The sequence below is a fragment of the Papio anubis genome, chromosome 4 (assembly GCF_008728515.1).
Source record: "Papio anubis isolate 15944 chromosome 4, Panubis1.0, whole genome shotgun sequence".
Classification (NCBI taxonomy): Eukaryota; Metazoa; Chordata; class Mammalia; order Primates; family Cercopithecidae; genus Papio; species Papio anubis.
Window position 1 is genome coordinate 102,476,966 of NC_044979.1, and position 26,378 is coordinate 102,503,343.

The 26,378-nt window shown below is 41.3% G+C and overlaps 1 protein-coding gene across 4 annotated transcripts in view; it reads left to right on the top strand.

Moving 5' to 3' along the window:
* AVL9 (AVL9 cell migration associated) overlaps positions 1 to 26,378 on the top strand; it is a 95,996-nt gene that overhangs the window by 1,847 nt on the left and 67,771 nt on the right. The window lies entirely within an intron of this gene.

Consider the following 26,378-nt stretch of genomic DNA (forward strand, 5'->3'; position numbering starts at 1 on the left):
TGAGACACGAGAATCGCTTGAACCCGGGAGGCAGAGGTTGCTGTGAGCCTTGCACTCCAGCCTGGGCAACAAGAGCGAAAAAAAAAAGTTTTGAAAATTGTGTATTACGTGCATAAGTCTTATAATGACTGGTCTAGAATCTGTTCTTTATAACCTGTACATCAGGTGTTTTTAGAGGCTTTAATTAAAGTATGTAAGATTTGCCCCAGGATAGATTAATCAGCTACCTAATTCTCCACGTTACTATTTTACTTCCAGGTGTAAAGGATTAGAGGTGTGTGGCTCATTGAGTTGTGACTCTGACTTCACGTGGTTTTAACTTGTGTGAGGGTACTTAGACTGCTCTTCCAAGTATTCAAAATTGCCGTGGGTCATGTTGACCATCCGTTCTTTCTGTGCGCTGAGATTGTGCATAGGGAAAATTCCTATACTTGGTCATAATTTGTAACTTTTAAATACAAGTGACTGAAGTAAAGCCTTTGTTTTAAAAGTGATGCCTTTCAACAGTCCGCTTGGTTAAGCATGATAACTTTGTCATTTGACACGGACCTCAAAGTAAAAGCCATCTTCTAATACTGCTGTTGAAGACCCAAAACTAGGCTTGTGGAAAATGTTAATTCATCTTGTTTCTTGCACTTTTCCACCTTTGAAGTCCTCAAATGTATTTTAATTCTTCCCCCACTCCCCCGACGGAGTCTCGTTCTGTCAACCCAGATGGAGTGCAGTGCAGTTGCGGGATCTCCTGCAACTTTCACCTCCTGGGTTCCAGTGATTCTGCTGCCTCAGCCTCCTGAGTAACTGGGATTACAGGCATGCACCACCATACCCGGCTTATTTTTTATATTTTTGGTAGAGACGGGGTTTCACCAAGTTGACCAGGCTGGTCTAGGACTCCTGACCTCAAGTGATCCGCCTGCCTTGGCCTCCCAAAGTGCTGGGATTACAGGCATCAGACTTAAGCCACCGTGGCCGGCCTCAGTTGTATTTTAAATGAAAAATCTTTCATTGGAATTTAAATGAACATCTGTTACCTTTATCATTTGTTCTTTTTTTTCACTTTTATTTGGGTAACTTGTGGAAGTGAATTATTCTGTAGATAGCGTGTTAGCCTCTAGATGTCATTTTTCTAGTTTACTGATATACTTAACATTTAGAACATTTTAAGTGATTTTTTTAGTTCTACCATGACATTTAAAGTCGTTTCAAAATATTTACTCATTTCAACTTTTTACTGAATTGTTTAAAATTTAATATTTAACAAGGGATAATAATTAACAAGGGATAATTTAACATTTAACAAGGGATAATAAGTGTGGCCGGGCGCGGTGGTTCACGCCTGTAATCTTTGGGAGGCTCAAGTGAGGCGGATTATTTGAGCTCAGGAGTTTGAGACCAGCCTAGGCAATATAGCGGAACCCCATCTCCCCTAAAAATATAAACATTAGCTGGACGTGGTGGCGTTTGCCTGTAATCCCAGCTACTCAGGAGGCTGAGGCGGGAGATTTGCTTGAATCTGGGAGGCGGAGGTTGCAGTGAGCCAAGATCTCCCTACTGCACTCCAACCTGGGTGACAGTGAGACCCTGTCTCAAACAAAACAAACAAAAATTTATCTGACATTAGACCCTTTGGCATGAAATAATTTATGAATACCTTCTCTGTAGTAAATTGGCTTGTTGTAGATTGTGTATTCCAGAGTTTTGTTTGTTCCAATATATAAAGTATATTTGTCGAACTACCATAATTTTTTGCTAAGTAGCATCAAATGTATATCACATTAACTCATTAACTCTTATGGTTTTTTTCACAAACAGGATAGAACTTTTTTAACTACTCAAGTTAAAAGGGAATAGGTTATTTTCCAAAGAGATGTCATAAAAAGTTAAAATAAATTTTTGACCACTTTTCTGATAGTTTGTTTTGTATACATAGCTAGCAGTTTTGTCTTAAATAAACTGGATTTACCAAACTCTATTTCTAATACAAAAAAAGAGGAGTAACAATTTTTTTTTTTTTAATTATACTCTAAGTTCTGAGATACATGGGCAGAACATTCAGGTTTGTTACATAGGTATACATGTGTCATGGTGGTTTGCTGCATAACCAGTCGTCTAGATTTTAACCCCCGTATCCATTAGGTATTTGCCCTAATGCTCTCCCTCCCTTTGCCCCCCATCCCCCAACAGGTGCCAGTCTGTGATGTTCCCCTCCCTGTGTCTGTGTGTTCTCATTGTTCAACTCCCACTTATGAGTGAGAACATGTGGTGTTTGGTTTTCTGTTCCTGTGTTTGCTGAGAATGATGGTTTCCAGCTTCATCCATGTCTCTGCAAAGGACATGAACTCATTCTTTTTCGTGGCTGCATAGTATTCCATGGTGTGTATGTACCACATTTTCTTTATCCAGTCTATCATTGATGACCATTTGGGTTGGTTCCAAGTCTTTGCTATTGTGAATAGTGCTGCAATAAACATACGTGTGCATGTGTCTTTATAGTAGAATGATGTATAATCCTTTGGGTATATACCCAGTAATGGGATTGCTGGGTCAAATGATATTTCTGGTTCTAGATCCTTGAGGAATCACCACTGTCTTCCACAATGGTTGGACTAATTTACACTTCCACCAACAGTGTAAAAGTGTTCCTATTTCTCCACATCCTCTCCAGCATCTGTTGTTTCCTGACATTTTAACGATCACCATTCTAACTGGCATGAGATGGTATCTGATGGTTTTGATTTGCATTTCTCTAATGACCAGTGATGATGAGCTTTTTTCCATATATTTGTTGGCCGCATAGATACCTTCTTTTGAGAAGTGTCTGTTCATATCCTTTGCCCACTTTTTGATGGGGTTGTTTGTTTTTTTTCTTGTAAATTTATTTAAGTTCCTTGTAGAGTCTGGATATTAGACCTTTGTCAGATGGGTAGATTGCAAAAATTTTCTCCCATTCTATAGGTTGCCTGTTCACTCTAATGCTAGTTTCTTTGGCTGTACAGAAGCTCTTTAGTTTAATTAGATCTCATTTGTCAATTTTGGCTTTTGTTGCAATTACTTTTGGTGTTTTAGTCATGAAGTTTTGCCCATGCCTATATCCTGAATGGTATTGCCTAGGTTTTCTTCTAGGGTTTTTATGGTTTTAGGTCTTAGTTTAAGTCTTTAATCCATCCTCTGTTAATTTTTGTATAAGGTGTAAAGAAGGGGTCTAGTTAAAGTTTTCTGCATATGGCTTGCCTGTTTTCCCAGCAACACTTATTAAATAGAGAATCCTTTCCCTGTTGCTTATTTTTGTCAAGTTTGTCAAAGAGCAGATGGCTGTAGATGTGTGGTGTTATTTCTGAGACCTCTGTTCTGTCCCATTGGTCTATATGTCTAAAAAGCAGAAGTATAAAAGAGCTAGAACTAATCTTAACACTATTCCATCAGTGAAGAAAGCAACCAGCAGCAGTGTAGAGAATGGCAGATTTTCCCATCAGTGTGAGTGAACTGGTCACAAAGTCTCCATGGGGTAGCAGAATGTTGCATTGCAAATTTAGAAATGGGTTGATATTAGGGGGATTGTTTATGTTGGGGTGTTACAACTATACTAAAGCCCTGAGTGATTCAGGTTTTGGTGACAGATGACTCACTGTCAAGCCTTTTTTGGCACCTGCTATTAATGAAATCCTGTGGTGACAATAATGAAACATTTGGGAGGGTTTGTTTGATTCTTGTTGAAATAAGTAGTTCTTGGAACCAGAAAGAAAACTGAAGGGTTAGCAGTTAAGGAAGAATAACCTTTTAAGATTCTTTTTAGCTGCTAGTTTTACAGAAACTTTGTTGTGAAACAAGATTGCATTTTCTGGCCCTTCACTGCACTTTTATTTCTTCAACTTTAATATTTTGGTAGACAGTTTTTCCTGATTTTGGCCATGCTTTTTGTATGTGGTGAAATTATGAAAATCTCTGACCTAGCAGGGCTGCAGCAGTGACGGAACAATGGAATAGTTTTCATTCAGGCTTTGACATTGTGACTAAGTGGAGTGGGTGTCAACTTGTGTACCTGAACTTAGAAATAAAAATATCAAGAAGATTCCTTCGTTCTCTTATGGGTCCTCCCAGCTAGCAAGAATGTGCCTAATTCCTTTCTTTGGCTTAAACCTTTGATCCCTAGTAAAATACTTATACACCATGAGTAATCGTCTACTTCATGTCATTGATATGATTCAGATCCTTTGCTGAACGCAGATTTTTGCTAAAGGGAAGGCTGCAGAAGGGCCCTAATCTACTAGGGATGGACAACAGGAAGATGCAAACACATAGGGAGAAGAGTCTACTTACCTACTTAATTTTAAGACTGCTCTGATTTTATATGGATTAAGAACTCAGGTTCTCCCTAAGATATTTTTAGAGGATGTTATCTAAGCTGACGTTTTTGGCGGTTTTTAAATCATATTTCAGTATTTTTGAAAATAACATTTATGATAAATAATATGTACTGGCCAGGTGCAGTGGCTCATGCCTGTAATCTCAGCACTTTGGGAGGCCAAGATGGGAAGATCGCTTGAGCCCAGGAGTTCGAGACCAGCCTGGGCAACATAGGGAGACCTCATCTTTGCCAAAAAGTAAAAAAAAAAAAAAAGCCAGGTTTGGTGGTGCATGCCTGTAGTCCCAGCTACTTGGGAGGCTGAAGCAGGAGTATCACTTGAGCCCAGGAGGTCGAAGCTGCAGTGAGCTGAGATGGCACCAGTGCACTCCAGCCTGGTGACAGTAAAACCCTTTCTCAAAAAAAAAAAAAAAGAAAAGGTATCAAACCATAATCATGTTTCATGGCCTACCTTTTTCATGTGAAATATACCATTAATATTTTTCTATATTAGTAAATAATTGAATTATGTTTTAAAATTGCTAAATAGTATTTTGTAGAAATACTGTTATTTATTTAACTGATCTCCTTTTTAGATACTTAGGTGGCATTCTAATTTTTCACTATTTTGAATAGTGCTGGAAAGAACATCCTTGTGGCTTTTTGTACCTTTTCTCATAAGTATAGACACTTCATTGTAGCCATTTTTCTTGTGAAGGTTTTATTAAAATGGATTTTGAAACAGAACTTACTGAACACAATTTAAGTTAGTCTGGGTGACTCTTCAGAGCAAATGTCACTCATACTGTGGCATTCTCCGTTTAACATAGAGTTATTTGCACATGGCTCTGACTTTGTCGGGCCCTAGCCGGCCAGAGAGATGACAGAGATGTTAGTAATTACTTCCCAATGTCAGTACTATCCATAGTGATGGTGGTGGTTTCGGCTTCCTTTTATTTGATGCTTTTCTTCCATTGATTGGGAGACCATGTCTACTGAATCTCTTGTGTGAAATAAAATGACTCAGTCATGGGTTTTGAAAGGAAACATACAGCCTTCTTGGTACACTGTCAAGAGCTTTATAATAGCTGGTTTTGCTGATAGATGTTTTTTTCATTTGTTTCTGGTTCTTGGCAGTTTTGTAGGTAATTAAGTTGTCAGAAGTGTGACTTCTGAATAAACTCTGGGTGTTCATTTAGATTTGAAATATGGGCCAGGTGTGGTGACTCACACCTGTAAATCCCAGCACTTTGGGAGGCTGAGGCAGGTGGATCACTTGAGGCCAGGAGTTCAAGCCCAGCCTGGCCAACATGGTGAAACCCCGTCTCTACTAAAATATATATATATATATATACACACACACACACACAAATTAGCCGGGCGTGGTGGCACGTGCCTGTAGTCCCAGCTACTCAGGAGGCTGAGGCAGGAGAATCGCTTGAACCTAGGAGGCAGAGGTTGCAGTGAGCCGAGATCTCGCCATTGCACTCCAGCCTGGGTGACACAGCAAGACTCTGTCTCAAGGAAAAAAAACAATAAAACTATATTTGAAATATGGCCCTCTGCACTTGTGCTTTTCATCTCACTGCTGTGCTCATTGTCACAAGGTATGCTGTTCATATATGTGCACGTGGCTCCAGGGTTGTTTTTTTTTTTTTTTTTTTGGAGACAGTCTCACTGTGCCTCCCAGGCTGGAGTGCAGTGGCACAATCTTCACTCACTGCACCCTCCACCTCCTGGGTACAAGCAATTCTCCTGCCTCAGCCTCCCGAGTAGCTGGGATTACAGGTGTGCACCACCACGCCTGGCTATGTTTTGTATGTGTTTGTATTTTTAGTAGAGACAGGGTTTCACCCTGTCTGTTGGCCATGGCATTTAATTGAAATGTTAATGAACTTTACCCTGGCAATCTTTTGTACATCAATTCATGTTTAACATTTCAATTTTTTTTCATTTCAATATTGAACTTTCATGGGGCAATAGAGATATTATAATTTCTGGGAGTGCATCACACCCACCAAAGGGAGCCTAACACATTCCTAATATCACCAGTGAAGTCCCATGGGGCAGACATGGGTTTCATTAAGAACCTTGCAAAGGCCAGGTGTGGTGGCTTACGCCTGTAATCCCAGCACTTTGGGAGGCCGAGGCAGGCGGATCACCTGAGCTCAGGAGTTCAAGACCAGCCTGGCCAACATGGTGAAACCCCCATCTCTACTAAAAATACAAAAATTAGCCGGGCGTGTGATCCCCAGCTACTTGGGAGGCTGAGGCAGATGAATCGCTTGAAACTGGAAGGCGGAGGTTGCGGTGAGCTGAGATCAGGCCACTACACTCCAGCCTGGGCAACAAGAGCGAAACTCTGTCTCAAAAAAAAAAAAAAGAAAAAGAAACCCTTCTACCTTGTAGCAAATCACAAAACCCTTCATTCTTCAGTACTTTTGAAAGAGGCTTTTCAAAACTGCCATTTAATTCATATGATTTTCTTTCTTTAAATTGTTTAGACTAGTACAGAGCTAGCTAGGATTTAGTGACAGTTCTCCACTTGCGTTCTTTAATGTTGAGCCTTACAAGTATATAATTTTAGAAAAAAAGAACTCAAACAATAGCTCTGCTGTTTTGTAATATTCTGTTTTCACATACTGTTCTAAGCAAACATGGTGTCTTAGAGAAATAAAAGCCACGACTTAATATAGGAACCCAGACCTCTCTTGGATGCTCATATATATATTTATGTACTGAGAGCATAAATTCCTATTAAGTAGAGTTGTTTTCTTCGCTCTTTGTAAGCAATAGCAAAGATTCTAAGTCCATAAAGTGTGCCCTAAACATAATCTCTGCTTGTTATGAACTATTTTTAAAAACTATCCATGAGAGTCACCATGCAGTTCATTATTGTAATTCTATGAAGATACATATTTTTCTAATTTTTTTCCTGTACATACATATGATAAAGTTTAGTTTAAAAGCTAGGCACAAGAGATTAACAAAAAAAATTAAATTTTTAATTTAAAATGTTTCAGTTTTGAATTTTAAAAATTTTAAACTTTTTACAAATTTTAAACTTTTTAAACTTTAAAACAATTTTAAAACATTTAGAAATTAGGCCTAAGAGATTAACAAAACTAGCAGTAAAATAGAATGTTTATAACAATATGCCAGCATCACTACTCTTGGGCTTTGGGGTCATTATTAAGTAAAATAAAAATTACTCAAACACAAGCACCTTGATACTGCTGCAGTCAATCCGATAACTAAGATGGCTATTCAGTGACTAATGAGAGGGTAGCCTATACAGCGAGGATAGGCTGGACGATGGGATGATTCACAAGTCAAGTGGAATGGAGAGGGACAGTGTAAGATTTCATCATGCTCCTCAGAATGGCACACAATTTAAGACTTATGAATTGTTTATTACTGAAACTTTCCATTTACAATTTTCAGAATGTAGTTGACCATGACTAGCTGAAGCCATTGAAAATGAAACTGGGCAAGGTGCAGTGACTCACACCTGTAATCCCAGCACTTTGGGAGGCCAAACAGGAGTATTACCTGAGGCCACAAGTTCGAGACCAGCCTGGACAGCATAGACCCTGTCTCTATTTAAAAAAAAAAAAAAGAAAGTGAAACTGCAGGTCAGGAGGACTACTGTAATGAAGAAAATACCAATCCTTCACAAACTCTGTCAGAAAACAGAAGAGGAGGGAACATTTCTCAACTTATTTTATGAGGCCAGCATTACATTAATACCAAAGCCAGACAAATTATTATAAGAAAAAAACAAAGATCAATATCCCTCATCAACATAGATGGAAAAATCCTTAACTAGATAGTTGCAAAAAAATCTGGTCATATATAAAAGGAATAATACATCATAACCAAATGGGGTTTGTCACAGGTTGATTTCACATTTGAAAATATCCATTCACAATATTAATAAATAATAGGGTAAAGCTATGTGGTCCTCTATGGTTGGCAAATGGGAAGGGAAGGTAGAAGGGGAAAGCTCCTGGAGTTTTTATGTATAACCTTGTACCTCCCCACACAGAATCACAACTTGTCAGAACTCACTTTTCAAAGTTAGGCCTTCTTGATAGGCACATTCTTTTTTTTTTTTTTTTTTTTTTTTTTTTTTTTTTTTTTTGAGACAGTGTCTTGCTCTGTGGCCCAGGCTGGAGTGCAGTGGCGCAATCTCGGCTCACTGCAAGCTCCGCCTCCCGGGTTCACGCCATCCTCCTGCCTCAGCCTCCCAAGTGGCTGGGACTACAGGTGCCCGCCACTGCGCCCGGCTAATTTTTTGTATTTTTAGTAGAGACGGGGTTTCACTGTGGTCTCGATCTCCTGACCTCGTGATCCGCCCACCTCGACCTCCCAAAGTGCTGGGATTACAGGCGTGAACCACCGTGCCCGGCCAATAGGCACATTCTTTAAAAGAAAATGTTTAGTGTGAAACATCATACATACACAGAAAAGTGCTTCCCTTCCCAATATATAGATCACAAATGTGTATAATCACCTCACAAGTCTAGAAATATTAATAGAATATTGACAGCACCCCAGAAGCCACTGTTGTATGCTTTCCCACTCTTCTTTTTCCTCAACGCTAACCACCCTCTCCACTTGTAACACCATAGATTACTCTAGCTGTTTCTTCACTTTATAGAAATATAATCACGTATTATGCATACTTTTGTGTTTGGCTTCTTTTGTTCAGCATTGTGCTTGTGGAATTCATCTATGCCGTTGCATATTCCTGTGGTTTAATTTCTTCTCTTAACTGTGTAGTGTTCCCTTTGGTGATACCCCACTATTTATTTATTTATTCAACTGTTGACAGGCATTCAGTTGTTTCATCATGGGCTATTACAAATAATGCTATCATGAGCATTTTTTAGATATCTCTTGGTGCACATGTGCAAATCATTTTGTTGGATATATACTTAAGAGTCGAAGTGATGGATTCTAGGGAATACCTATCTTCGCTTTTAGTAGATATCAAATTGTTTTCCAAAACAGTGGAACCAATTAACTTTATCACTGGTGTTCTTCATGCTCCTTGCCAACACTGGGCATTGTCCATCCTTTTAATTACAGTAATTTTGGTGGGGTATATAGTGTCATCTCATTGTTTTACTTTACATTTTTTGATTTGTTGATGAGGCTGGACACTTTTTTATAGGTCTGCTGGTCATTGGGCTATCCTCTTTTTGTGAAGTACATGCTCCAAGTCTTTTCCTGTTTTTCTATTGGATTATCTTTTTTTTATTTGTTCAAGTTCTTTTTATATTATTGAAAAAAGCCCTTTAAGACTTATATGTGCTGCAAATTCTTTTCCCTCTCTGTCGCTTGCCTTTTCAGTATCTTAATGGTGTCTTTTTTATACCATAATTGAAATGTGGTCAACTATATTAGTCTTTCCCTTTGTGGTTAATACTTTTTAAATGCCATTTAAGACATTTTTACTAATTTGATGTCCTGAAGATATTTTTCTATATTACCTTCTAGATCAGTGTTGTCTAATAAAAATACTGAGCTGCATACATAATTTAAAATTTGTAGTATCCACATTAAGAGAGCAAAATAATCAGATAAAACTAATTTTAATATTGTGTTATGTAACTCCAAATTATTATTTCAAAGTTTCAATATAAAAATTGAGATATTTCACGTTGTTTTTTCCTACTAAGTAATTAAACTCCAGTGCAAATTTTACTTAATAGCATATCTCAAATGTTCAGTATCCATACATGGACAGAGCAGTTCTAGAAGATTTATTGTTTTTATCCTTTCACATCATATCTTATGTTTCACCTGAAAATGATTTTTTGAATGAATTGTGAGGTAGAAATCATTAGTTACTCATTTAAGCATCCAGTTGACCTAAGACCACTTTATAGAACATAAAGACAGCCCTATCTCCACTGTTCTGTCATGCTACTTTGGTATTAAGGTGTCCACATATGTGTGAGTCTGTTTCTGTATTCTGTGTCATTTGTCTATTTTTCTATGCTTACACCAGTACTACACTATCTTATTATAATTTTTGTAATAAGTTTTTGATACCTGGTAAGGAAGAATTTCTTCTTAGGAGAGTCTTGGCTACTCTTGACCCTTTACATTTCCATATAAATTATAAACAGCTTGCCAGGTTCCACAAAAATATCTTTTGGAGTTTTGATTGAGATTGTATTGAATCTAAGGATCAGTTTGAGGAGAGCACTTCTTTTTGTATTATCTGTTCATCAGATGCTCTCATCTGGGTAGGATCTGGACGTGCTGTGCCTTCCAGGCTCTGCTACCTTTCCCTTTGTGGGATAGAAGCAGCTAACTGAGAGGGAGGCTCAACCCTCAGCTTTGATGAGAGCACTAGAGGGCCCCCTCCCTCTTTTTGCAGGAGACTTTCCTTAAGGGCAGAAAGTCCCTGGCAAGATTCTGGAATTCTAGGATGAAGAAAAATTAAGTCTGGGAGGAACCAGACCCAAAAAAACACAATAAAAAACAAAACTTAGTCCTCTGTATCTATATAGCAGGGGCCTTGTACCTTGTGTGTGAGTTCTCAGGGAGTTCTCAGGGATCACCTGTTCTTGCATTGACTTGAACCTAGGGCACATCAACACAACTTACCCTCCTTGAGAACAGATTAATGCTTTTTACTCCTCACTCTCTTTCTCTGTCGCTAGTCCTATAGTTTGCTTTGTGGTTTCAGACCAAGTTCCATGGAGAAACCAGTTCCAAAGGTAAAGGCTTGTGTATCCTGGCTGACTAGACACGAGAGAAAAGGAACAGACTGTGTTGGCCAGGCTGGTGGCTCATGCCTGTAATCCCAGCACTTTGGGAGGCTGAGGCGGGCAGATCACTTGAGGTCAAGAGTTTGAGACCAGCCTGGCCAACATAGTGAAACCTCATGTCTACTAAAAATACAGAAAATTAGCCAGGCGTGGTGTTGGGCGCCTGTAATCCCAGCTTTTCGGGAGGCTAAAGTGGGAGAATCACTTGAACCGAGAGGTGGAGGTTGCAGTGAACCAAGATCGCACCACTGTACTCCAGCCTGGGCAACAGAGTGAGACTGTGTCTCGAAAAGAAAAAAAGATTGTCTAGAAAAAGGTAATCTCAAGAATCTGAAGAGGGTTAACAAAATGAGGATTAAGGCAAAATACAGTTAGTAATAAGATAAGCAGGAATCTGGTCATGGAAAAGGGGTCCTTGTAACTTACTGAGGCTGAACGTTGGTTTACCGTCTTTCATTTTCTATGTCCATCAAATCAGGCTTCTGGGAATCCACAGTCCTGACAATTCTGAACTGTCCCAGTAGGAGGGAAGCCATCTCTGCAGGGTGAGATTTGTGAGCCATCAGGTCTGGTTGTGGGAGTCCACAGTCCTGTCACTTCTGAACTGCCCCAGTAGGAGCAAACCCACCTCTCCAGGGTGAGATTTGTGAGCCGTCAGGTCTGGTTCTGGGAGTCCACAGTCCTGGCACTTCTGAACTGCCCCAGTATGAGGGAATCCATCTCTCCAGGGTGAGATTCGTGAGCCATCAGGTCTCGTTGGGAGAATCCACAATCCTGGCAGTTCTAAACTGCCCCAGTATGAGGGAAACCATCTCGCCAGGGTGAGATTTGTGAGCCATCAGGTCTGGTTGTGGAAGACCACAGTCCTGGCAGCTCTAAACTGCCCCGGTAGGAGGGAAGCCATCTCTCTAGGATAAGATGCAGGGGGGTACTAGGGTGTGGGGACTAGAGTACAGGGGACTAGCAAGAGGGGCTATGAGGAGGGCAAGGGGGAAAGATAGGGGGACACTTGGAAAGGGGTGCCTGACAAGCAGGGCGGCGGCATACGGACACTCGGGAATTAACAGAGGAAGAGCTGGGCAGGGAGTTCTGGGGGGTAGAGTGCTGGGAAGGGGCAACATTAGTCAGCTGGGGGAAATGGGTAGGCTGGAAAATTGAACAATTTGGACGGCCCTGGAGAGGAGGCTGAGGGCAGGAAGTTTGAGGAGTAAGGGGAGGAAGGAGGGCTGGAACACGAGAGCGGGAAGGAACAGAAAGAAATGGAGGCCAGTGTTGAGGCCGAGAAATTGGAGGTAGCTTTCTGGTCATTTTTCCAAATGAGTGCTGTAGTAACTCACTTGTCCAAACGAGTCAGAATGAATAACTGAGATGTGCTGAGACCAACTCCAGCATTTATCTCCTCAGGACATTCCATCACAGAATGCCTATTATGAAACGTACATTTATTTTCTTGGGACATTTCTTGACGGAATGCCTATTATGAAACATACATGCTCCCTCTTGTTCTAGTGAGGAGGCCCCACCAATCAGGGAAATTGTCCCAGTTTCTCATTTCAAAAGTGGTCGTGGGAAGTAGCAAAGAAAATAAATGGGTCTGTAATTATTGGTCCTTGTTCGTGGGATACCATGTAGTTTTGCCCCTCCATAGGCAAAAATTTATCAAGGAGCTAACAGAGGCAGGGGCTTGGGGCCTAGGAGAGCAGTTCTGAAGCAGGAATTGGGAAAATGGGAAGTCAGTATCCTCATCTCTTTCCCTTACTACCTTATTGAAAGCCCTTTCACATCATTTACCTCACTGTGTGAATGCAGATGATTAGAGATGTTACGTTCATTTTACCGACGAGGACACTAAAGACCAGAAAGCGAATGCCAGTAGGCACAAAGCAGGTGGGACTAGAACTTGGCCAAATAGAGGGCTGGTGGGAGGGAGCACAAGATGGCACAAAGTGCTTACCAGCATCTTTGCCTCCTCCTATGTCTCTGGACAGGATCTTGTAGGAGTAGCTTAAGAAAACTGTACTTTTCGTAGTTTACCTCTTAGTTCTTGTGTTCCCTTGGTTTGATTCCTTTCTGTTCACTGGAACCAGAAACATAAGGCTAAAGCTGGTACACTCTCTGCCCTTTGAAACTGTGCCCCAAAGAGCCGAAGACAGCAATAACAGAAATCTTCGAGCTTGCCGGATGGAAGATAAGAAAAGAAACAACTTGCTAAAATAAAACTCCCTCCCCTTCTAAGAGAATGAAGTTGGCTAAAATTGGTTAAAACGAATATGGCCAATGAGTATATGCAGAGTGAACTTGCTTATATCACAACCCAAATTTCTACCACGTGTTTCATACTAACTCCCCCTGAATTTGCGTATGGGATCCATGAGGAGGTACGAAGAGATAGTTGTGCATGTCTGAGGGACTTTCCAGATGTTCCTTTGCCTTCTACCAATCACTTGCTAATCCCAGAATCAGCCCCCTAACCTTTTCTAATAAAAGTACTGCCTTAAAACTAGCATAGGGAGACAGATTTGAGCTGGACTCGTGTCTCTTTGTTGAGTAACCTGCAATGAAAAGCTTTTCTTTTCTCAAAAACCTGGTGTCATAGGATTGGCTTTGTAAACCAAAAATAAAATTGAAAGGCCTCCCTGCAACCATCCCAATGGATTCCCTCCTCTGCCAGGGCACCCTGAAATGTAACCTGAAAAGACTGGTTCAGGCCACGGAAGCCAGGTGGGGGTTGGACTTGCTTCATTATACCCTTCCAGCATTACTATCTACACAGACCTTACATTTGATAAGAAACATTTACAGTCTATTCTCTTTAAAGCCTGATACTTGGAGGCTTCATCTGCATGATAAAACCTAGGTCTCCACAACCCCTTGTCTTCACCCAGACATTCTTTTCTATAGATAAAAACTCAACCAATTGCCAATCAGAATATGTTTAAGTGTACCTAGGACTTGGGAGCCTCCCCCTTTGAGTTGTCCCACCCTTCCAGATCAAACCAATGTAAATCTTAATGTACTGATTGATGTATTGAAGGGGGCCTGCCCCTCCACACCTGTGGGTATTTCTCACAAGGTGGAGACGAAAGACTGAGAAAAGAAATAAGACGCGGAGACAAAGTATAGAGGAAGAAAAGTGGGCCCAGGGTGTAGCAGGATGAGCCGCAAACAAAACCTCTCAGACACCAAGTTGTAGAAGGAAGGGCTTTATTCAGCTGGGAGCATCAGCAAGCTACTGCCTTAAAATCCTTAAAATCTGAGCTTCCCGAGTGCACAATTTCTGTCCTTTTTAAGGGCTCACAACACTGAAGATTTCATAGGAAAGGGTCGTGATTGATTGAGCAATCTAGGGTATACGTGACAGGGGTTTCATGCACTGATAGAAACAGAACAGGGCAGGGAGTTTCACAGTGTTCTTCTATACAATGTCTAGAATCTATGAATAACATCGGTTTCTAAGTTATGAGTTGATTTTTAACTACTGGGTTTAGACCAGGCAGACCTAGGCCTGGTTTTGGGCCTGGCGCCAGGCTGCCTGTCTTTAGTTTTACTTCCTTATTTTTTTCTTAAAACAGGTACTGAGTATAAAACAATGTGAGAGGGTCTTTTTCTTTCCTCATTTTCCCCCTTTGAGACTTTCACTCATTAGTTCTCTTGTTTTTGCTGCTTATGTCTTTTTGTGCAATAGATTGATAGTGATTCATATAGTACACTTGTACTGAAGCATTTTGGTGAACTAAGGTGGCAATGAAGTTTTTTTTTTATCGTTTGAAGAAGTACAGGTAGCAAACAAGGGAGCAGTAAGCAGGTTCTTATTACTATTATAACTTTTATTGTAAGAGTTTTAAATCCTCCTAGTGCTGGGAACTAATTTTTAAACATGGCTTCAGGATCGAATTCATGCTACACTTGTACGGGCTACATGTGTCAGTTTTGTCATATTTTTAACTATGTCTTTAATTGCTTGCCTTTGATTATCTATGTGTAGACAGTAATTAGTAAGGTTAAATTTCTTATAGACCTCTCTTTCAGCTGCTAGCTAGTAGTCGAGAGCCAATCTATTTTGATAGATAACATTTCTTATCTGAGTCTCTTGCGGGGCAAGAACAGTCAAGGCTTGACCGGTTTTATTAGTAATAATTTCTAAAACAACTTGTAACCATATGATTCGGTTGAGCATGTAGATGGGGGTCTGATATCTTTATGAGCCATATTGTGCCCAAGTGGCGGGTCTGTAGTATTGTATGATTCTTTCTGGGGGCCATTCGTCATCTTTCTAATCACCTGTGGCTATGCTTCGTTTTTGGCGGGAAGCATAAACTGGGAAGCCTAGAAGTTCACCTGTTTTTATGGGCAGTAAGAAGAAAGATGGCTTAATGGTGCCAATTACACAGCTACCTGTCCACTGATCAGGCAGCTTAGCATAAGGTCTGCATCTACATATCCAGTATAACCTGGTGGGGGCTGTCCTGTCCTGGTGGAATTTTGAGTGGGCCTAAACGGTCTGCAACTTTGGAAATTTACTGAAGGGATTTCTTTCTGTGTAATTGGAACTCCACTATGTAACTGTTTTTGCAGTACCATTATACAGCTTTTGCCTAAGACAACTAAGCCGCCCTACAGGATGAGTGAACCTTTTGCCTTCTTTAGCTATGCAATACTGTCTAATAATTGAGGCTTTTAGAACCTAAAAATTGTCAGGGTGGTTCTTTTGGGCCGGGAATTCATCAGGAACTGGGTCTGTAGGAACTAATTCTTGGGCTTCCTATGGCCATTGATCTCCTGTTACGGTTCCTCCTCAAACATAACAAGAAGTGACTTTTAGAGACTGGGCTACATGTTTGGCTAATTGCAAAAACAAATTTTTAGTTTTTCCTGGAATCTCAGGTACTGGAACCTTTAGTTCATCATAGAAAGTCTGAAATACTGGTTCTGGAGAGCGTCTCTGAACCTCTCCTTTTATTAAGATGCTTACGCTAGGATCTAGTCCTTTTCCATCAATGCTTAATGTTACGTATTTTCTTTTATTCTATTTTGGGTCTGAGGGGTTGTGATTACTAATTCTAAAGGGTTGCAGCTCCTACTCGTGCAGGAGGAGCCGACTTTTCCTTTTTGGAGCCAAACAGGATCTTTTTTATCTTTCTAAGTAGCCTAAATGACACAAGACTAGTACTGACACATCTTCCATGAATATGATTCTTGACAGATATACTTATGTTTTGCTGTGTAACTTTTTTCCTAATCTAGAGAACCGCATCCTATCTTATGCTGCTAACGATTAACAGCGGCACAGGCATCAAATTTTAAGGTTACATTTTTGGGGACTTCTCTTCTGTTCTAGCAATTACTTTACTTGTGCCCTTTAGGAAAGGACCAGTCCTTAGTCTTACTTCAAAGACTGTAATCATGGAAGGTTCAGAGGGCTGGTCACTTCCTGGATTACATACTTTGTACTGGGTGTCATTATACAAACAGGTTCCTTTTGGAGTTCTTAGGCATTCATAATAGCTATAAAATAAAAAGATTGTCTTAACTTGTCCTACCTCAGTGACCTGATGTATACACTGACGGCAGTCCTCTGTGTGGGAAGAAGCAGTAGAAGGTTTTACCACAGAGGTCCATGTTATAACGAAAATAAGTCCCACGACGATTTTCCTTATGCTTAGGCTATGCGTGGACCAGTCAGCTTCCGGGTGTGACTGGAGCAGGGCTTGTCGTTTTCCTCAGGGTCACTTTGCAGGGATTGTCCAGGCTTGGTTTGGCCTCCTAGGTCTCAGCGGCTGCAGGCTTCATGCAACTGTGGTGAATCCAGGCTGGGATGCCTTCCACCTTTACAGCTGTGGGAGTGGTCAGGATAATGGTCTGGGGTCCTTTCCACTGTGGCCACATTGGAGCCACGTTCCAGTCCTTGATCCACACACAGTCAGTCACCTGGAGCAAAAGGGTGAACTGGGGAGAATAAGCTGACTGGGCACCTCTCATTTACCTAAGTTGAGATAGTCTGGGTTATTTTCCTCAAGGCCTGTGGTGTTGCCGCTGTAATTTAATCTTACCTAACTCTTGGGGAGTACCCGGAAGTCCTCGCAGTATAGGAGGAGGCCTATGATACAGAATTTCATAGGGGGAGTATCCTGTTTTCTTAGAGGGGGTACACCTAATTTTAAACAATACTATAGGAAGGGCTTGTATCCATTTTAATCTTGCCTCTTGACATACTTTCTTTTAACTATTTTTGAGAGTTCGATTCATTCACTCCACCTTTCCGGAACTCTGAGGTCAATAAGCGGCATGTAACTTCTATGAGATTCTTAATACCTTTGCTGTCTTCTGTGCCAAGTCAGCCACAAATGCCGGCCTATTATCTGAGCCGATTCGTAGAGGCAGTCTAAACCTAGGGATGAGATCTCGAAGAAGCACACAGGTTGCTTCACGAACTTTTTCAGTTTGTGTTGGATAAGCTTCCACTTACCTAGAGTAAGTACACACTGGAACCAGTAAATACTTGTTACCTCCGCATTTGGGCATCTCTGTGAAGTCCACTTGAAGATCTTCAAAAGGAGCCGCTCCATAGGTTTGTATGCCCGGAGGCACAGAGGGGCCTTGCTTTGCATTGTGCTGTCCACAGGTAACGCTACTGTTGTAGCAAGAGCTGGCAAGTGCGAGATGTAGAAATACCGGCCTAACAGCTTTTCAAGTGATTCTTGACCTAAATGGGTAGTTTCATGTACAGCCAGCACGACTGCGGCTCCTAACAGCTGCAGCACAGCTATTCTTCTATCTGATAACTTTATCCATCCTTCGTTTATTGTTTGTCCTCCATCTGTCTGAAGAAAATCTTCTTCCTCTTTAGAATGAGTTGGCACCAGATCAAGCATTTGAGGGAGTAGTGGGACTGTGACTGATCCCCGGTAAGAAGTAGATGCTGCTTTTCGTGCCTCTGTGTCTGCTGGGGAGTTTCCTTGGCTTACCGAGGTGGAAACTCGCTGGTGTCTCTTGCAATGCATGACTGCCACCTTTTGTGGTTTTCACAGTGCTTCTAATAATTGTAGAATTTCTTGTCGATATTTTATATCTTTTCCCTTAGAATTTAACAGGCCTTTTTCTTTATACAATGCTCCATGTACTTGAAGGGTTAGAAAGGCATATCGAGAATCAGTGTAGATGTTTAGTCTTACCTTCACTGAGTTTCAGAGCCTTCACTGAATTAGAGCAATGAATTCTGCTTTTTGGGCCGAAGTGCCCTGGGGCAATGGCTTAGCTTCAATGACGTCATCTAAGGTTACTACCGCATATCCTGCGCACCTTTCTCCTTGCGAGTTGATGAAGCTGCTTCCGTCCACGTGTAACTCCTAATCTACCGATGCGTATGGCTGGTCTCGAATATCTGGTCTTCTAGAATAGACAGAGTCTAACACCTACCTCTACACAATTATGTTTAACAGGGCTGTCAAATACTGGGAGCAAGGTGGCAGGATTTAAAGTGTTGCAAACTTCAATGGTTATGCGGGGATTTTCACAGAGCAAGCTTTGGTATCTAGTTAGTCTAGCATTCATTAGCTAATGGTGTCCTTTGGTATTTATTAAAATTACCACAGCATGGGGGGACTTTATGTTCAGGTTTTGCCTAAGAGTTAGCTTATCTGCTTCTTGTGCTAACAGGGCCATTGCTGCCAGGGCCCTACAGTCTGGGTTAAAACTCCAACTGCCATTTTTTCTCTTTTTGACACACAGAGCGCAAAGAGTTTTGTCAGGTCAGTTAGCTCAGGGCTGGGGCCGACAAGAGTTTTTGTTTTTAACTCATGAAAAGCTCGTTGCTGTTGGTTGTAATAGATGTAGTTTATCTAATCTACATTTTTATTGACTGTCATCTACCAAAATATTGACGTAAATCCTGTAACTATTTGATTTCAGACTTTAAATTGATCTGGTATTCCTTGCGGGGCTCCAATTGCATCTAAATAGATGTGAGAGTTGAAAGACCTATAAGGGGCTTCTCTTGCTTTACAATGTCTTATTATTATTATTATCATTATTTTTCTTTCTCTGGTTGATGAAATGCCAGGGTGAAAAGGATAGCCAAATGGACTAAAGCACAAGTGCCACTCTGTTTATTCAGTAGAGTGACCAGTAAAGGTCCACCACAATACTACCACACATCCGCTCGGGGATGAACAAGTGCTGACTGATTGATAAGCTCTTGAAAATTCTTAAGCTCACTGCATCGTTTCAGGTCTTCAAGGAATGCTAAGTTTCCTCCCTGCCGTGAGAGACACGAAGTGAGCTTAGTGTTGGGAGACAGAAGCTGGATGGCCTTCGGGGGCTGACCCGCAGGGACTTCGGGATATAGCAGAGAGAGCTTGGCATGACATTACTCCAGGCTGTAGAATCCCGGAAAAGAGCTACCATGCAGCCTATGCCTGGTCGGCTGGAGGACCACCTTAGTGGAAGGGGGACAATCAGGGCCTCTGGCCTGCCATGTGCACAAGCACAACAATTGCTTTTATTTAACCTCCAGATGGAATATTTGATCCATTTCAACCAGACACTTGCATCTTGGTATGTTGTCTTAATTGCCAAAGTTTGTTTTAAGTCTTTAACTTCTATGATCCTGTAGTAAAGTGAATGTTTCCTTTAGCACCTATTTTTATTAGTTTTTAGACCAAAGAAAGTTAAACACCATTTTATATTTAATAATGCTACTTGTATGATTTTTATACCAGATAAGCTAAATTTTACCTTTATATTAGTGTGTTATTAATGTTTAACTTAATTTTAATAAAACTTTGTAGCCATATTTATCCAATTTTTTATGTTTGACCATAAGGTAAGATTTTATAGACTCCTTTTAACCTTTCATAATTTTTGTTAAAGAGCAGGTTGATGCTTTAAGAAAAACCTGTTGCATTTTACTTTAATGTCCAGTTCACAGAAAAACTGGATGGTACCTTTTTAACTTTAGCTAGTATGTTTACACACAGAATTTTCTTTACAATTAACGTTTTAAAACTTGCTTAAACTTTCAAAACAATGTTTTTTTTAACCTTTTAATGTACGTAAAAATCCGCATTCTTATGCCTCCTTATAATCTTTTTTTTTTGTTTTTGTTTTTTTTTTTTTGAGACGAAGTCTTGCTCTGTTGCCCAGGCTGGAGTGCAGTGGCCGGATCTCAGCTCACTGCAAGCTCCGCCTCCCGGGTTCACGCCATTCTCCTGCCTTAGCCTCCCAAGTAGCTGGGACTACAGGCGCCCGCCACCTCGCCCAGCTAGTTTTTTGTATTTTTTAGTAGAGACGGAGTTTCACCGGGTTAGCCAGGATGGTCTCGATCTCCTGACCTCGTGATCCGCCCGTCTTGGCCTCCCAGTCCTTGTAATCTTTTTACCGAAGGTATATTTTACTTTTCTTATACACCTTGCACATAAACTGTTTCTTCAATAGTACTCAGGAGGCCTTGTTACTTTTAAATTATATAACATTTTTTGCATAAAAAATTTTTTTAACAGTTTTTTTCTTTCATGACTTTCGCAGACAATTTTTTGACTTGTCTCAACTTTGACTTATTACAAACATTTTTTTCTTTAAACAACCAGTTAATTTATTTCAGGACAAGAATTTACCACATAACATTCTTTTTATGTAAATTCTGCCTCTTCCCTTTTTTCCCTTTCTTGAAATTTTTTTTTAACGTCATTCCTAGTGGGGTGGGCTTATTTGTGCCTGACCTATGCTGCTTCGAGACAAAACACTACACTCACACCACACGCACACCACAAAACAAACAAACAAAAAAAAACAGGTAAGAAAGGGCACACACACACTTCTGCAGTTTACACCAAACCAAAATCAAAACTAAAATCAGAGGATCCGGAAATCCAAGCCAAGTCAAAACCAAAACCAAAGTATCAAGCAATCCAAGTCAAGTCAAGTCAAAAACAAAAACCAAAGTGCCAGATCAGACCACGCTTCTACTCAAATGGAGTAGGCAAGTTCCCAAGACCAGTCCACTGAAGTGCCAATAAAGGCACGCTATGGGTGATCAGGCTACACTTCCACTCAAATGGAGTAGGCAAGTTCCCAAGACCAGTCCTATCAAGCAATTCAAACCAAGTCAAAACTAAAACCAATACCAAAGTGCCAATAAAGGCATGCCATTGGTGATCAGGCCACGCTTCTACTCAAATGGAGTGGGCAAATTCCAAAGACTAGTCTAACCAAGTTTCAGATGTCAGGACTCCAAGTGCCAGTTCCTTCCCAGTGTTCAGCCACTGTGTTAATCCTCTGCGGGGGCCTGCCATGCGCTGCTGTGGTGAGGCGTTCCACTGGGGCAGTTGCGTACCCAGGAGCGCTCTTTGGATCAAGTCACTCAGGCTGGCTGGAGGTCCCCCACAGGGATGCTCCACAGGGCAGGCCTAAGCCGCCTAAGGGGCTGCCTCGGCCGTCTGTCAGTTACCTGGGTTCCGGGTCAAGGAACCAAGAAATGTAGCAGGACTAGCCGCAGACAAAGCCTCTCAGACACCAAGTTGTAGAAGGAGGGGCTTTATTCAGCTGGGAGCATCGGCAAGCTACTGCCTTAAAATCCGAGCTCCCCGAGTGCACAATTTCTGTCCCTTTTAAGGGCTCACAACACTAAAGATTTCATAGGAAAGGGTCTTGATTGATTGAGCAATCTAGGGGATACGTGACAGGGGTTTCATGCACTGATAGTCAGAACAGAACAGGGCAGGGAGTTTCACAGTGTTCTTTTATACAGTGTCTGGAATCTATGAATAACATTGGTTTCTAAGTTATGAGTTGATTTTTAACTACTGGGTTTAGGCCAGGCAGACCCAGGCCTGGTTTTGGGCCTGGCGCCGGGCTGCCTGCCTGTCTTTGGTTTTACTTCCTTATTTTTTTCTTATTTTTTTCTTTTTTTTTTTTTTTTTTTGAGACGGAGTCTTGCTCTGTCGCCCAGGCTGGAGTGCAGTGGCCGGATCTCAGCTCACTGCAAGCTCCTCCTCCCGGGTTTACGCCATTCTCCTTTCTCAGCCTCCCGAGTAGCTGGGACTACAGGCGCCCGCCACCTTGCCCGGCTAGTTTTTTGTATTTTTTAGTAGAGGCGGGGTTTCACCGTGTTAGCCAGGATGGTCTCGATCTCCTGACCTCGTGATCCGCCCGTCTCGGCCTCCCAAAGTGCTGGGATTACAGGCTTGAGCCACCGCGCCCGGCTATTTTTTTCTTAAAACAGGTACTGAGTACAAAACAGTGTGAGAAGGTCTTTTTCTTTCCTCAAGGGGACCGGTGCTCAGCAAGTTAGGACCTGCACTGGTGCTGGTCTCTGAGTTCCCTCAGTATTTATTGATTACCATCTTTACTATCTTGGTGAGGGGAATGTGGCATAACTATAGGGTGATGGTGGGGAGACAGGGTCAGCAGAAAAACATGTGAGCAAAGGAATCTGTCATAAATAAGGAAAGGTGTTGTGCCTGGATGTGCACGTAGGCTAGATTTATGTTTAACTTTACATAAACATCTCAGTGCAGTGAAGAGTAACAGAGCAGTATTGCCACCATGATGTCTCGCCTCCAGCCATAAGGTGGTTTTCCCCTATCTCAGAATAGAATGTATGCTCGGTTTTACACCAAGTCATTCCATTCCCAGAGATGTGCAGAAGACAAATGCGTTCCTCTTATCTCAGCTGCATAGAGGTCTTCCTCTTTCACTAATCCTCCTCAGCACTGACCCTTTACGGGTGTTGGGCTGTGGGGCTGTAAGGTCTTTCCCTTCCCACGAGGCCATATCTTAGGCTGTCTCTGGGGGGAAACCTGGATAATACCCAGGCTTTCTTGGGCAGCGGTCCCTGCAGCCTTCCACAGTGCATCGTGTCTCTGGTTAATAGAGAATGGAGAATGGCGATGACTTTCACAAAGCATACTGCCTGCAAACACATTTTTAACAAAGCACAGCCTGCACAGCCCTAAATTCCTTAAGCCTTGAGTCAATACAGCACATGTCTTTGTGAGCACAGGGTTGGGACAAGAGTTACAGATTAACAGCATCTCAAAGCAGAACAATTTTTCTTAGTGCAAATCAAAATGGAGTTTCTTATGTCTTCCTTTTTCTACATAGACATAGTAGCAATCTGATCTTTCTTTTCCCCACAATGTATTATGTCTCCCTAAAATGTATAAAAGCAAGCTGGAGCCCAACCACCTTGGGCATGTGTCCTCAGGACCTTCTAAGGCTGTGTCACAGATGCATCCTTAACCTTGGCAAAACAAACTTTTTAAATTGATTCAGACTTGTCTCAGATACTTTTTGGTTTACAAATTGGTGATCAATTGAAGAGACTCTGAGTATAGGTGGCCTCAACCTTTGACAAATCTATTGATATTTAGTAGCAGCTTTTAGCAGCCTTTATGGTGGAAACCAATAGGACAATTGGCTGAGGCCTGGGAGCCCTCCTCCCTCTAGAGAATCCCTGATCTCCCCAAATTTGGTTGAGATCCAAAGTGTATTTTGCTGTGCAACTCCTTTTCTAGAGTTTTACTTGCTTCCAACAAGGAAAGCAAGTTTTCCTGCTTCCCTGACAATAGAAGGCAGGTAACTCCTTTCTGAAGTTAGAGCTCACTTCCAACAGAGAAGGCAAGATTGAGTTTTCCTGCTTCTAGAATGGTAGAGAGCACTATTCTGCCTGAGACCCATTCCTAAGTAAGCTGAATTGGGGTTTCATCTTGGTTAAAGTTATGATCCAGCTGGTCGTAATTTCTCCTTACTGTTACAGCGCTCAGTAAATCATATTGTTGGGGTTTTTGTTGTTGCTCTGGTCTTTCTCACATCAGATTTGACCAATTCTGCCTGACTTAGTAAATCTGAAATTCCAAATTGTAGGGAACAGGGCCTCTCTGAATTAGTTAAAATTCCTTGCTGCTGCAAAAGAAAAAAAATATCCATTTCTGGTTGCTTCCTGTCTTTAAAAAAAATAGTTCTTTCATTTACTTTTCTTCTACCTGATTCCTCCTTCCCCCCTTTGCCATATTCAATACCAAGAAAAATCTAGAGATGACTCAAACCCCTTAACGCAGAACAAAGGCACCACTCACCCCATTTGGGGGTGTTCAGTTTTCTTTGTGGAGTTTCAAGAGTCACGGGCAGATTCTTCTTAGGTGTAAAGTTCTGCTTTCCTGTATTATATTACCTCACCTCTTTGGCTTTTGTGGGTAGCAGAGATTACCTTGTACTGTGAGAGGATTTGCCATTGGTGTGTGTAATGGTGGACAAGAACTACAAAGTTAAATCTGACTGAGGACAGTTTAAAGGAACCAGTCTTCATTGTTTTGTTTTGTTTTTTCCACCTAGGAGGTTGTTTAGGATCCTAATTCTAATTCAGAGGTGCATTCTACAGAGTCATCTCCATTGCCTTGCCTCTCAAAATTAATCTTGATTGACTTCTCTGGGCATTTGCATGAGGAACTGAAATTGTCCTTTTCATAGATAAATGAGATAATGAGTTTCCTCAGCTCCCTAAAGGGCATTTTGCTTCTCCCAACTGAAAGGCTCCCCTGGATTACTAGGGGCTAAGTGGGAGTGTCTGGTGGGTTGAGCCCCAGCAACGTGTAGCAGCCTTACAGGGAACCCTTAACAAAATTAATTTTGAAAGGCTTGTCCAAGAAATGAATATAGGAGCTGGACATTGCATGCTTTGAGCCCTCCTGGAGGTGCTAGACCTCTGGAGACAAAAATGACTCAGTGGATAACACGCTATGGAGTCCTGCCAATAGCCCACACATTTCAACCCATTCCACTAAACCCTAGGCTTTAAAAAAAAAAAAAAAAGTAGGAAACAATTTAAGAATGAGGAAAAACAAGGAGAATGACCCCCTTTCAGGCACTCTGTTGGTTTTATGGCACCTCTGTTGCAAGTGTTTGTGTAAAATGGTCTTTATGGTTTTTTTGTGCACAATTACATCAAGGAAATTTCAGAACCCAAAGGTCAACCTGCAACTGTAAGGTTCCTAAGTTATCTATCTCTGTCTTTTCGGCCTGCTTTAAGTCTGCTGTTACTTTTCTACTGAGATAAAATCCACAGTTTGCATTCAACCATTTCTTTTTGTTATTGTTTTTGCAAACCAATGAGTTTGTATTAATATCTCCTGGCTAGAGTTCTGAAGTAAAAGCTATAGAATCTTTGTGTGAGTGTATATATGTGTGTTTATGTGTACATATGCATATTTTGTTATGTGTTTTGGCCACAGGGACCAAATGTGGCTTAAACTTAGAGTACTCATAAATAAGTCCAAATGCTTTTCAAGTTCACGTGACGGTAAAATCTTTTTTCTTTTTTCTTTTTTTTTTGAGACAGAGTCTCACTCTGTCCCCCAGGCTAGAGTGCAGTGACGTGATCTCAGCTCAGTGCAACCTCTGCCACCCGAGTTCAAGCAGTTCTCCTTCCTAGTAGCTGGGATTACAGGTGCCTGCCACCATGCCTGGCTAATTTTTGTAGTTTTAGTAGAGACGGGGTTTCACCATCTTGGCCAGGCTGGTCTTGAACTCCTGACCTCGTGATCCACCCACCTTGGCCTCCCAAAGTGCTGGGATTATAGGCATGAGCCACCGCACCCGGCCAACAGTAAAATCTTTAATCTAGCTTTAAAATTACTGGTAACGTAATACTAGAAATGTCCTAAGAATTGTCAGCATGCATTTTTGTTTACATTTATTGATCAAGAGATTTCATACTTATCCCTGCTATATACTATAAGATGTCAAAATTTGGCATAAGCATTATTAAACTATAAACCCAGCCCAAAACAGAATGATCTTTGCTTGTGTTCTTGGCGTTTTTTTGAAACAGAGTCTTGCTCTGTCACCTTGACTGGAGTGCAGTGGTGCGATCTCGGCTCACTGTAACCTCTACCACCCAGGTTCAAGTGATTCTCTGTCTCAGCCTCTTGAGTAGCTGGGACTACAGGCATGTGCCACCATGCCCGGCTTATTTTTGCATTTTTAGTAGAGGCAGAGTTTCGCCATGTTGGCCAGGCTGGTCTCAAACTCCTGGCATCAAGTGATCCGACCAACTTGGCCTCCCAAAGTGCTGGGATTTACACATGTAAGCCACCACACCTAGCTGTGCTGTGTAATTTTTAATAAAGAAGACATTAATATTAGTTTAGTGAAAATAACCAAATCTTGAATTATGTGGTGAAATAACCATATATTTAATCTTAAGTTTCTTACTTAGGTAAACACCTGAAATTCACAGACTGTAAAATGGTTGA